Genomic DNA, 11003 nt, shown 5'->3' on the forward strand with positions numbered 1-11003 from the left:
CATATTAAGGAAAGACACCTTCAAGACTCTTTTACTCAAGAGCTAAAAATACACCTGTAAGATTGCCAGAGAGTAGAGTACGTTAGTGGATTACCTATGTGACCAACACCTGAATAGATTTACCATGCATGACAGATACATTGTTTGTAACAAATATATACACACAGTATACAAAAACACCTGTGTGAACTTGAAAGTAAATTACAAAATACGAATTGCATCATACATGCACTAAAAAATGACTTTGGGGCCAGTTGATTATCCTCACTGAAATTATTAAGTAATTATGTAGCAATGCTTAAATAATAATACAGTGAATTGCACTTTAAAAATGAACTCTAAATTCAGACTGGATTAGCCACTTATAACAAATAATTTTGCATTAATTTTGCAATATTTATAATTTACATTAATATAATATTTATGTTGCATGGTTGCTGGCTAATCTCTACCACTTAATCATTAGATGTTTTACACGTTTCTTTTGTCATTGTCACATGTAAATAAAGCAGTCCTACCCATTTAAAGTTACAGCAAAATATAGAATTTAAATAATCACAAACTACTAACAAAATACATGCCCTACTGGTATATTTCAATGACTTTTTGATGCATATCTTGGTGCCCCACCCAAATCACACCTGTCTGATTTGGCACATATAATCTTAATATGTCTGGCTGAGTGCCTACTGTAACCTAGTAACCCACAGGGCGATGACACAACAACGCAAACCTTTGTGTTTTCTGTTGCATAGTGACACACTGGCCAAAATTAAGTAAACATTAACAGAATGATTTAACATTTGACGCCAGTCCTATTTAAACCTCAGGAAGTGGAAACCTGCTTTCAGCCTTTTAGTATGTATCTTTTAACTATAACCTTTTAAACTAGAGAAAATGACAGAGCCAGTTCTCTATATCTTTCTTAAAGTCAGAGTAAATCAGGTGCTCTAGACATGACCTTCAGATGACACATTATTAGCCATTAACATGGAGCATCTTCATGTGATGTAGTTGCCTGGGGGCCATAAAGTAGAACACTGCATTTAATATAATTACAGCTGGCAGACTTATATTGATATCTCTTTCTAATACAATATGTGCTCATGGGAAAAGCACATTGGCTAAAACATGGGAACAGATCTAAAGTCTAAAAGTCTATAAAAAATTAAGTGTTAATAATGAAAAAAAAACTGTTTGCAATGTCAATTAGGCCTATTTCCATTAGATGTAAAACGTAGGCCTACATCTGAACTAATGTTACATTGCAATGTTAAAAGACACACACACAAAAAAATATGCAATGATATTCAAAGAGGTCAAGCCAATACCTTTACGAGGCAAATTCATGTGCCTTCCTGACCTAAGTAAACGTACCTTGCTAAAAATATAATGTCAAAGACCACTGCCCTCATTGCTTGACAAGTTCAAAGTCACAATCTCACTGCTTATTCAGCACTTTTATTCCAGGCCACTAAGCTCAAAGTCCAACTACTACTACCCTATATTGTGGAATTGTGCTAAAACTTGGTGTAATTATCTGGATTCAGCAGTTGTTTCTACAACACATGGAAGACATACAAATGTATACAAGTAAAATAAATAATCATCAATTTACTTTAGTAATTTAGGATGATAAAATCCTATCAAAATCATTCATTGTACAGTATATCTGGTGCTCAGCATCGTTCGTTGCATTATAAAAAAGTATAAAATGTAACATTATAAAAGCACAAACATTTGAGTGTAGTTTGCCACTCAATACCAAAAAAGAATAATCTACTGTAATGTAAACCAAGTAAAGATCAGACAAAGCCTAAACCTAATGAAATACAACACGAACCACCCAACCTACCACCTTGCAGACAGTTTTATAACTCAGTATCAAGTTAGAGACGTTTATGTAATTGAATGTGTAGCAATCGCACATGTTCTACTACTTGCTTTATATAAGGATTTACATACGTTTACAGACAGCTCTGAAAGGAGATAGTTAATATTCCTTGGATGCTCACATTTTAACAAAATTTCACACAATTAGCACAAATTAAAGTATAGGTGGTGACAAAAATATGCATCTTTTATAGGGCAAATATTCAAGAATATCCTATAAATTACTTTCAAACCCCTTTGACACATTTACTTGCATTTGGTATATGTATAATTAAATTTAAATAAGACATTTAATAATCAATCCTACAGGGCTTTGAACTTGGTTTAAGGTCAGAGTTTAAAGTTATAGGGTTAGTTAATAGTTCATATTAGCTATCCTGTTGTATAAACAAAAGTCAATGTACATAATGTAAAAGACTGCACACTAATGTGATTTTTCATCAAACATACCAGGAGGTCAAAACAATTCAACACACAATTAGTCTTTATTTCATACATTTAAATAAGTGATTTATTAGCAAATGTTTTTACTCAAGTCTAGATATTAGGACATTAAGTTTAACAGTCCTATAAAAGATTAGACAGAGAGATTGATGTCTGTGTTCCATGATGTCATGATGTCAATCCTCTGTCACCAGGTCACGGCTTAGAGCACACTATTACAGTGTGTGTGTGTGGTGGGAAAACTCTGTTGACACACATTTGTGCTTTTGGAGGGATAAAATTCAAATGTTCAAAATTTGGAACGGTACAGATTCATGAACTTACAAGTGTTGCAATGCAATACCACAATATACATCCTAGTTTTGTATACTTTTAGTTTGAGTACCATTAGAACTCAATAAAAAAAAGTTAAAGAGTGAAATTTAACTGGTCCGATCAGGCTGACCAGTAGAAATCTTTACCATTGAGCCCTGATATTAATTGGGGAAATTTAATTTTATTAACTAGATGATTGCGACCAATTTCAGTCAGTAAATACTTTGTTTATAAATGTTGCTCGAAAGATGTGGCTGGCTTTATTTGGAAAAGCAGAAAGCAAGCACACTTGTCATGAAAACTACCTACTACGCACATGGCTGAATAACTTTCAACAAGCCATTCGCTGTAATGTGACTCACCAAAATTGATGTAATGACGTAGCTGCTTGAGTGTCGCCTGCACTTACATAATGCTAAAGTCTTTCTGGTAGTCATATTCCAAAGTGCCCTTGTTAACAGCAGGGCCGGATTAAGAGTTCAGAGGCCCCTGGGCACAATGTCTTGTAGGCCCCCCCTTAGGCAGGCCAAATGTGTACTATGCTGGAGTAAAGTTCATAAATGGTTGTTCTTTCCCATAGGAATTTTGTAAAACTATATGTTGGGTGGACCTCTGTTCCTCTAGGGGGGTTCGTGGGCATGCTCCCCCGCAAGAAAATTTTGTACATTTTAAGGTTAAATGCATCAATCTCGTGCTCTTTGAGAGATCAAAATTAAGAGCTTCAACCCATGCACTGCTCGTTGAACAAAGAAAAAGCATTGACTTGTACCAGGAAAATAAAGAGGGCTCAAACATCTTTTTAGTTATGAGAGTCTCAGTCTACATTACATTATCAATGGTGTTTTAGAATGCCAAACAATTATAGTAATAATGTAATAATGATTTATATAATTATTCCTATGACGTAAAATCCATATAGCCTATAAATGTACTATATAAGTGAAAATGAATATTTCAAAAGTATATTTTAGTCTACATTACACTATAATACAGGAAAATTAAAATACTTTTGTCCTAATTTCTTCACTTGCAAGAAATAAACCCTTGAGCTTTTATTTAGGAGAAAACACGAGATAACCATGCTGTTCAAAGAGCGCATCAAAAGCAGCTTTCTAGCACTTCACGCGCCCGCGTGCGCCACTGTAGTTATTCCGTGAAGGGCGTCTTTTAGCTAAAAAGACAGGCACTTAGTGCAAATATACGCTCCGTTATCTAAAATATTTGTTTTCTTCCCCTCGCTTGCGCCACAATTGCGCATGGCGAACTTGCAATGAATACATTTTATCAGACCGGCCCTCGCGGCCTCGAAACACTACCGGCCCACCGGGGAAACTCCCGACTCTCCTGATTGCCACTCCGCCCCTGGTGCCCAGGGCCCCTTAGATGTTGTGGGCCCCTGGGCAAGTGCCCAGTTGCCCTAATGGTTAATCCGGCCCTGGTTAACAGCTGTTTGGTAATAATGCTGGGAACTAGCTAACCAAATCTTTCCAAGACACGTGTGATTGTGGTTACACAAGGGCAGTTGAGACCTCCAGACTAGATTGTGTAAGTGTCTCATCCTCCTGCTAAACTTAAATTCAGTATGTTTTATTTACTCTGTGCATTATCGCAATGCATAGCCGAGAATTCTGGACTTTTTTAGCTCTCTGAAAGAACTTAAAAAATGGGTTTCAGACAGGAGAGCATACGAATAGTAATTTGTTTAATAAGAGTTTCTTGTGGCTTCTGGTAATCTCCAAACCAAAAGCGTGTGTGGAAAGCAAAGAAAGGCAAAGCGTTTATCGTGGTACACATTTTACTACAGATTGCAACAAGAGTATCCAGCTGTAACTGGTTTTAGCCAACACAGGATGACCTTACTGTGATATCGTTCCCCCTCTCTCCGCCTGAAAAAAGCACTATCAATCAATTTCTTATCTTCACTTATGCTTGTAGGTTAATGATCTACTGTAGGTGTATGGATAGCCAGCAGAGAGCGTGAAAGCAGCAAGACCAGGGCAGTGGCTGGGAAACACCTCCGGGGAAATCGAAGCATATATTTGCAGTGGTTACTCATGCTGTGTGTGTGGGTCAGACTCATTTCTGAAAGGGGAGGATTTTCTCAAGTTAATAAAATCTATTGAGATTGTAGTGTATGAGATCCATGTCTATATATGTCTATTCTGTTTGCACTGGTCAATTAAGTAATGCAGTAAAACCAAGTTTGCAACCCAAACACAAAGCACTCGCTTTGACTGGCATTATATTCTTTACATGGAATACAGAAAAACACCTTTTTTCACACTTACAATTGCGCAAATAACCTAAATGTGCAATCAATAATTTTGCAACATCGTACAACAGCTGGTTTTTTTTGGGGGGGCTACAAATGCCAATGTTAAAATTTATAATAAGACATTGTAATTTTATTCCATGATCAAAACTGTCCAATAACAGGTGGCTAAAGAAATTAAATAGATATTATGTCGAACATCACATTTTCAACAAACAGGAAAACAGGCATTATATATGCTTGTTGGAGAAAGCAGTATTAACTGATGGCGATATATGGAATTTGAAGGTAATTCTTGTTATCTTAATATGTCTTCCCTCATAAGGCGAATCGCTCCATGTAGAATAATATGAATTATGCTACCAATATGACGACATTCCGCATGTGAATGTACATCATTTTAAATACATTTCTTTAAAGGTATGATTTAATGCAGAACAAATACTTTTAAAGCCTTAAAAAAAATCACAAAAAGAGGTAAGAACACACTCAAATCTGGAAATAAAACTGTAGCCTAGTTTAAAATAACTCATCCTCTGAGTAATATATTCCATGACTGTTCTGTTTCTCATCTAATTTTCAATGAAACACGCAACAAAATAAAGTTGCAACTTGGAAAGATAGCATCAATGAAAGCTTTGGCTTGATGGACTGTTCATGTGGCTCTGAGCCAGGAATAGTCTCTAAATACATAAAAATGCACCCGAGGACACTCTCCGTGCGTCATCACTTCCAACCCTCCTACTGCCTCTGCCCCAGCAGCCAATCCCATCCCAACTGCCAACGCTTTAACCCTATCCTGTTGAGCAACTCCTGATATCAGACAAATAACCACCAAAAACTGCTCGCCCACACTTTCTCTTTTATAGCTAGAGTGAGAACGGCCAATGTGGTCCTACAACATGCTTTATTTGAAGAAAGATAATGTTTTCACTCAGATTGATCACCCAAAGCACATCCTTTATTTCATTTGTTAAAGAATCCATTACAGATGCTATCTACCCATTTATCCTTAATAGTGATGTCCAACCACTGTTTGGAGAAGATGATGGTCAGTTCCTGATTACGTCAGTGCTGCATGTGCAACCATTATTCCAGCATCACCAAAATTAGAACTATTACATGTCTATAGGTTCTCATTTGGTTCAAGCTCTGCAGCATTCACTCTTGGCGAAGAAAATATATTAAATACGAGACAAAAAAAGCAAGAAAATTGTATTCTATTTCCTGACTCCATTTAAACAATGCAGCATCTGGCATTTCAAAGCAGATGTTGAATGAACACATCTACTACAAAACTGTAAATTCTCAAAATTGACTTTAAACCTGTACATTTTAAATGGAATAAATAATGACATATGCAAATGAAAATGCAAATTAGCTTATCACACAAAAGATTTTAGGAAATGATAGCAAACAGATTGTGATGAATACAATTAGAGGTCAGTTTTGAGAAAAAAATTTAAACAAAGACCAGGGATACAAAGGTGCTGAAAAACAGCATAAGAAATATCTCAACTACCTGATTTTCTTTCATTTTGTGGCAAAATGTGACTTTATTATTGCTCCAAGTTGTATATATAAGTATATGTCTAACTTTATCCACATAAAATATACTAGCATAGAGTGATGTATACAAAATAGAAAATTTTAACTGCTTGCTTGTATAGTAGCAACATGTAAACTGCATTACCGCCCAGCTCAAATCTGCTAAATGCAAATAAGGGATGACGATATTATAAAAATGTACATCGTGATTTTCTATAAAGCTGCTTTGAAACAGAAAAAGTTCTATAAAACAATTTATGCTATGAAATAATCAGTTTGCCGAATCACAATGCGTATGCAGTTTATGTTCTTATTACATTAGAGGCAGATTAAGGTATTTGGAGCACCTCTTGTAGGACTAGGTCAGTTTTAATAGCCTGCAAACACCCCTGCCTCTGCGTATCTGAGTTCAAGCTCAACTACTCACTCTGTGACATAGGTGGACAACTGCCAACTTCAGGCTGTGTATAGTCTTTTAAAATCAATTTAAAGTCAAAGCTGTCATAATTTACTCATCCTCGTGTTGTTCCAAACCAGTCACCATTCACTTTCATTGCATGGCAAAAAAGATTCAAATTAAAGTGAATGGTGACTGAGACTATAATTCTATTCTACCTAACATTTCCTTTGTTCTACAGAAAATATAACTACAGGTTTCCAGTATTCATAGTTAAATAGACCACATACTGGCAGAGAATTTGATTTAAAGTTTGTGAATTAGGCTAATGAATGTAAACTAAAACTTATGCAATAAGTGCCTCGTTGTCATAAGTCTGATGTGTGCATCAGTGGCATGTGTTACAGCAAGGCATTATCCAACATGACTTTACCCGTGACAATTATATATACAGCCTGCAATTACATAATGTTCACATCCAGACCCATACAACAATACGAAAGGTTGAGATTCATTCATTTAGGGAGGTAAATGTGTGGCAGGCTATTCAAACAATTATTCTTTTATTACTAGTATATATTTTTGTTACAATTACTTGTATTTTTGTTACAATATACAAGTATATTTATCTAGAAACTATTAATTGGCAATTTATTCGCTAGAAACTGTTAGACTACTTATTCCTCCTTACATAACTATTCACTTGGAAATATAAAATATGTCTTAGTTACTAGAATAAGTACTAGCACATATTGTAGTTATCCTATAACAAACTGAATAGACAATTAAACATTTAATGTATTAAACGCTTGTATCTAATCCAGTGGTTTCAATTAAGATTTTTAAAGAAGTGACTACTAAAGAAGTCAGTATTAGAAGATTGAATACATAATGAATAGCTGCAAGTTATAATTAGGGCTAGAGCACAAATGGTGTGAGGACCCTATTGGAATTGCTCTGTTTTTCACTATTGGATTTATTACTAAAAATCAAAAAATAAGTAGTAGTAACAAAAATAGATATCATACTAGTGAGTTTAGGAATAAATGTAAAAATGGCTTGCCATGACAAACGAGGCTAGTAGGCTGTTTCATAACTAAAAGTTCACTTTTTAGCTAAATATTTTGCAATTTCATAGTCTCAGTAACTATGTATTTAAAAAAAGTTAAATGGCATTTCTTCAAGGTAAACAATGAGGACAAAACTGTAGTAATTTAAAGGGCTTTGCTCTGGAGCACTGACCGAAGATGACCTAATCACTGACACAGTTATGCAACGCGTAAGTTTAATACATAACATATTTGACATATATATGACTGAACCGATGTATATCACATATGTTACAGTGTATCTGTGCGAACACCACTTTGTGTTTACGACATAAACTTGTTTAAGAGAATTGGTCACATTGCAGTCAATGGAAATTGTTATAGGCTACAACTCCTCAACACCCAAGTCTTCTATCCAACACGAATGTATCTTACCTGACAACTTAACCAGTCTTCAGTCTTCTTTTTCGTACCGGTTGGATGTCTCAAAGCAGGTCTCCGTCCTGTCCGGCTTAATAAAATATATTCCTGATATCCCTGTCAAGCCACAGCGTCAGTTTGACACACTTCACCGCAGACTGCTCTAGTCTCTCACACACCGCTGCCCTGGATCTCTAGAGCTCGCAGCATGACCGTACACTCCTATTGGCCAAACGCCGCGTATTTGCATGTGAAAAATGCGGAAATGCCAGGAACGCGCTGTGATTGGCTCAGAGGGCCGCCAGTCTTTTTACATAAGGATGTCATACGCCTCACGTGGAGAACCATAACCAGTGACGACGTGCGCACGGACAAATCAGTAGTAAGAGAAAGCTAGTGAATGGGACACCGAAGAGGGAAAACCCTGTGGTTGGTCCTGGAAAGCTGAGTACGCCGAACGTTATACAAACCAAACGTGTGTACAGTCAATGTGGTCTCTCGCCCTGTATGAGCGAAACACGGCATGTGATCCTGTTATTATAGCATGGATGCTCGAAATTATCCAGTAGGTTAATAGGTTTATCAAGGGACTGTTTTCTTGCAGTTAAGTTAATATATGTTAGAGTAATGTAGGCTACATAAACACATATAATATATAACCCTACTGCACTCTGGTTTATTTCAATCACTTTTGCCATGTCATAACACTTAGGCTACATAACATCTCATACAGATGCTATTGCATAACATCTCAAGTAGGCTTCATTTTTTACCCAGAGCAGTCAAACTGCATGTTTGAGCTGCAATGTTGATATTTTACTGTCACATTGAGCATCCTCTGCAACAAATCCATTTTCCTAGGGAGGCTTTTTATTTGTACCATGAATGATAGCCTATATAAGGCTATGTGTTTTAAAGCACTCTGGATATGTGAGTTTATTAGAGCCCACAATAATAAACCAGTATGTATGAGTAGCAAAAAACACTCTCTCTTTCTGTGTTTGGATTCTCTCCATTCCCATCTGTTAGAAGAGGAGTCATCTTGCCTTTTGCCAATAATTGGTTTTCTCTTCCTGCATTCATTTATTTTTACTTCAAGGCAATGTTCATTTTCTGACCTGAAACAGCTATTTATGTGATTGGTAAACACGTTTTATTCTTAGGCGAATTGTGCTGATTATGATTGCTGTGATTATGGTTTCCAATCAGATGTGTTTGTGTAGCTCATTATATCAGTTCCATCTTCCATTTAAGCAATATCATATAAGCAATATGCTGTTGTACTGAATATGGCACTCGGCTGCAGGTTGCAAAAAATCAGTGAGGACAAGAACTCTTAAGGTGATCAAATTGAACATAAATGTATCGAAGAAGATGCGTGGAATGTTTTCTGTGATCTCTTTCTCACAAATCTGTTTAAAATAAATCTCAATAACACCAGATGGCTTCTATCTCTTCCAATATGGATCCACAAGATTGAACATCAAATCACACCAGTCCATTGCTAAGAACTAAAAAACATAGCCACAATAAATCCTCAGAAGCTTTCTGATATGATGATCCGCTGATCATTAGGGTGTTGCACATATTCCCAGCAGTCTCTGAGCACTGATGTACTCTGAAAGTACAAAGGCCATAGCATTTGATCCAGATAGCACAGATATAGAATATTGTGTTCTCCAGTGAAATTAAAATATGAAATTAAAACATTGAAAAATGAAATGTTATTCTCAGTGATGGAAAGGCCAAGATTCACTGGGGGACCCTAGTTGAGGACATATTTTATATTTTTAAACCAGAGATTAAGAAAATCCCATAATATATAAAAATGTGCATATTGGGAAGCCATTAAAAGATGTAAATCCTCTATATTTTGAACTAAAACTCTGTCTCCCCAAATTCCAGCCCAGGTCATAACTGAGGTCTGATAGTGAGTATACAAATGAATAGCATGACAGATCAAACGGGAAGTCCTCATTCATTGGCTGAATGAGGATGCAAACCAAAATGCACTCTAATACGTTCAATCGATGCAGGGACATGTGGGTGTAATGTTTACAGGCCTGGCGGAAGCACTTTCTAACTGAAAAAGCCATGAGTCAGTGAATAGAGTGGGCCATCTTTAATAGTTCCACTTTTATCAGATACTCGTCAGATCCAGGCTGTTTGAGTGGTGTTTGAGTATGTTTGTCATTGGTTCTTTTGGGTTTTGTGAAATGGTCTGAATGTGACGCACATAAAAGACAACTGAGGGCCAAAACAATCCTAAAACAAGACTATTAAATGACGCATTCTTTGAGTGGTGTTCAGCAAAAAGTGCATATTGTTTTACAATGGGACCTTTTGTTTTTTGGGGTTTTGTTTTGCAATGAATTACATTTATGGACGATGAAATGTCATATTTCTGCATGTAAAATCTAAGAGACCAACTTTTCGTTGAAATCATTGTTAGAATGTATCCTTCATTGAGAAGACGATCACATAATGCATTATGACTTTCACGGTGGGGAAGAAAATCCATCCAAGATGGTGGATGCAGCAAAAATATTAATTACAATTCAAATTCATTCAATGTTTCAAATAATAAAATAGGTTGATTGCATTAAAAATGAACCATAAGCATAAAGATATGTATGTGCAAGTATTTTTCATGCTTATTACAATA

General features: G+C 36.0%; 1 protein-coding gene across 4 annotated transcripts in view; it reads right to left on the minus strand.

Annotated features, from left to right (window-relative positions):
* Positions 1-8556, minus strand: part of per2 (period circadian clock 2) — a 32546-nt gene extending 23990 nt beyond the window's left edge. For 2 of the 4 annotated variants that reach the window (XM_077221934.1, XM_077221932.1), the window contains exon 1: positions 8354-8556. The gene's annotated coding sequence lies outside the window, so the exon portion shown is untranslated. The remainder of the gene's footprint in view (positions 1-8353) is intronic. The other 2 variants (XM_077221935.1, XM_077221933.1) reach the window with 2 other exon arrangements.
* Between the last annotated feature and the right edge of the window lie 2447 nt (positions 8557-11003).

The sequence above is a fragment of the Siphateles boraxobius genome, unplaced genomic scaffold (genome assembly GCF_051911475.1).
Source record: "Siphateles boraxobius isolate OS27281-9 unplaced genomic scaffold, OSU_SipBor_1 86, whole genome shotgun sequence".
Classification (NCBI taxonomy): domain Eukaryota; kingdom Metazoa; phylum Chordata; class Actinopteri; order Cypriniformes; family Leuciscidae; genus Siphateles; species Siphateles boraxobius.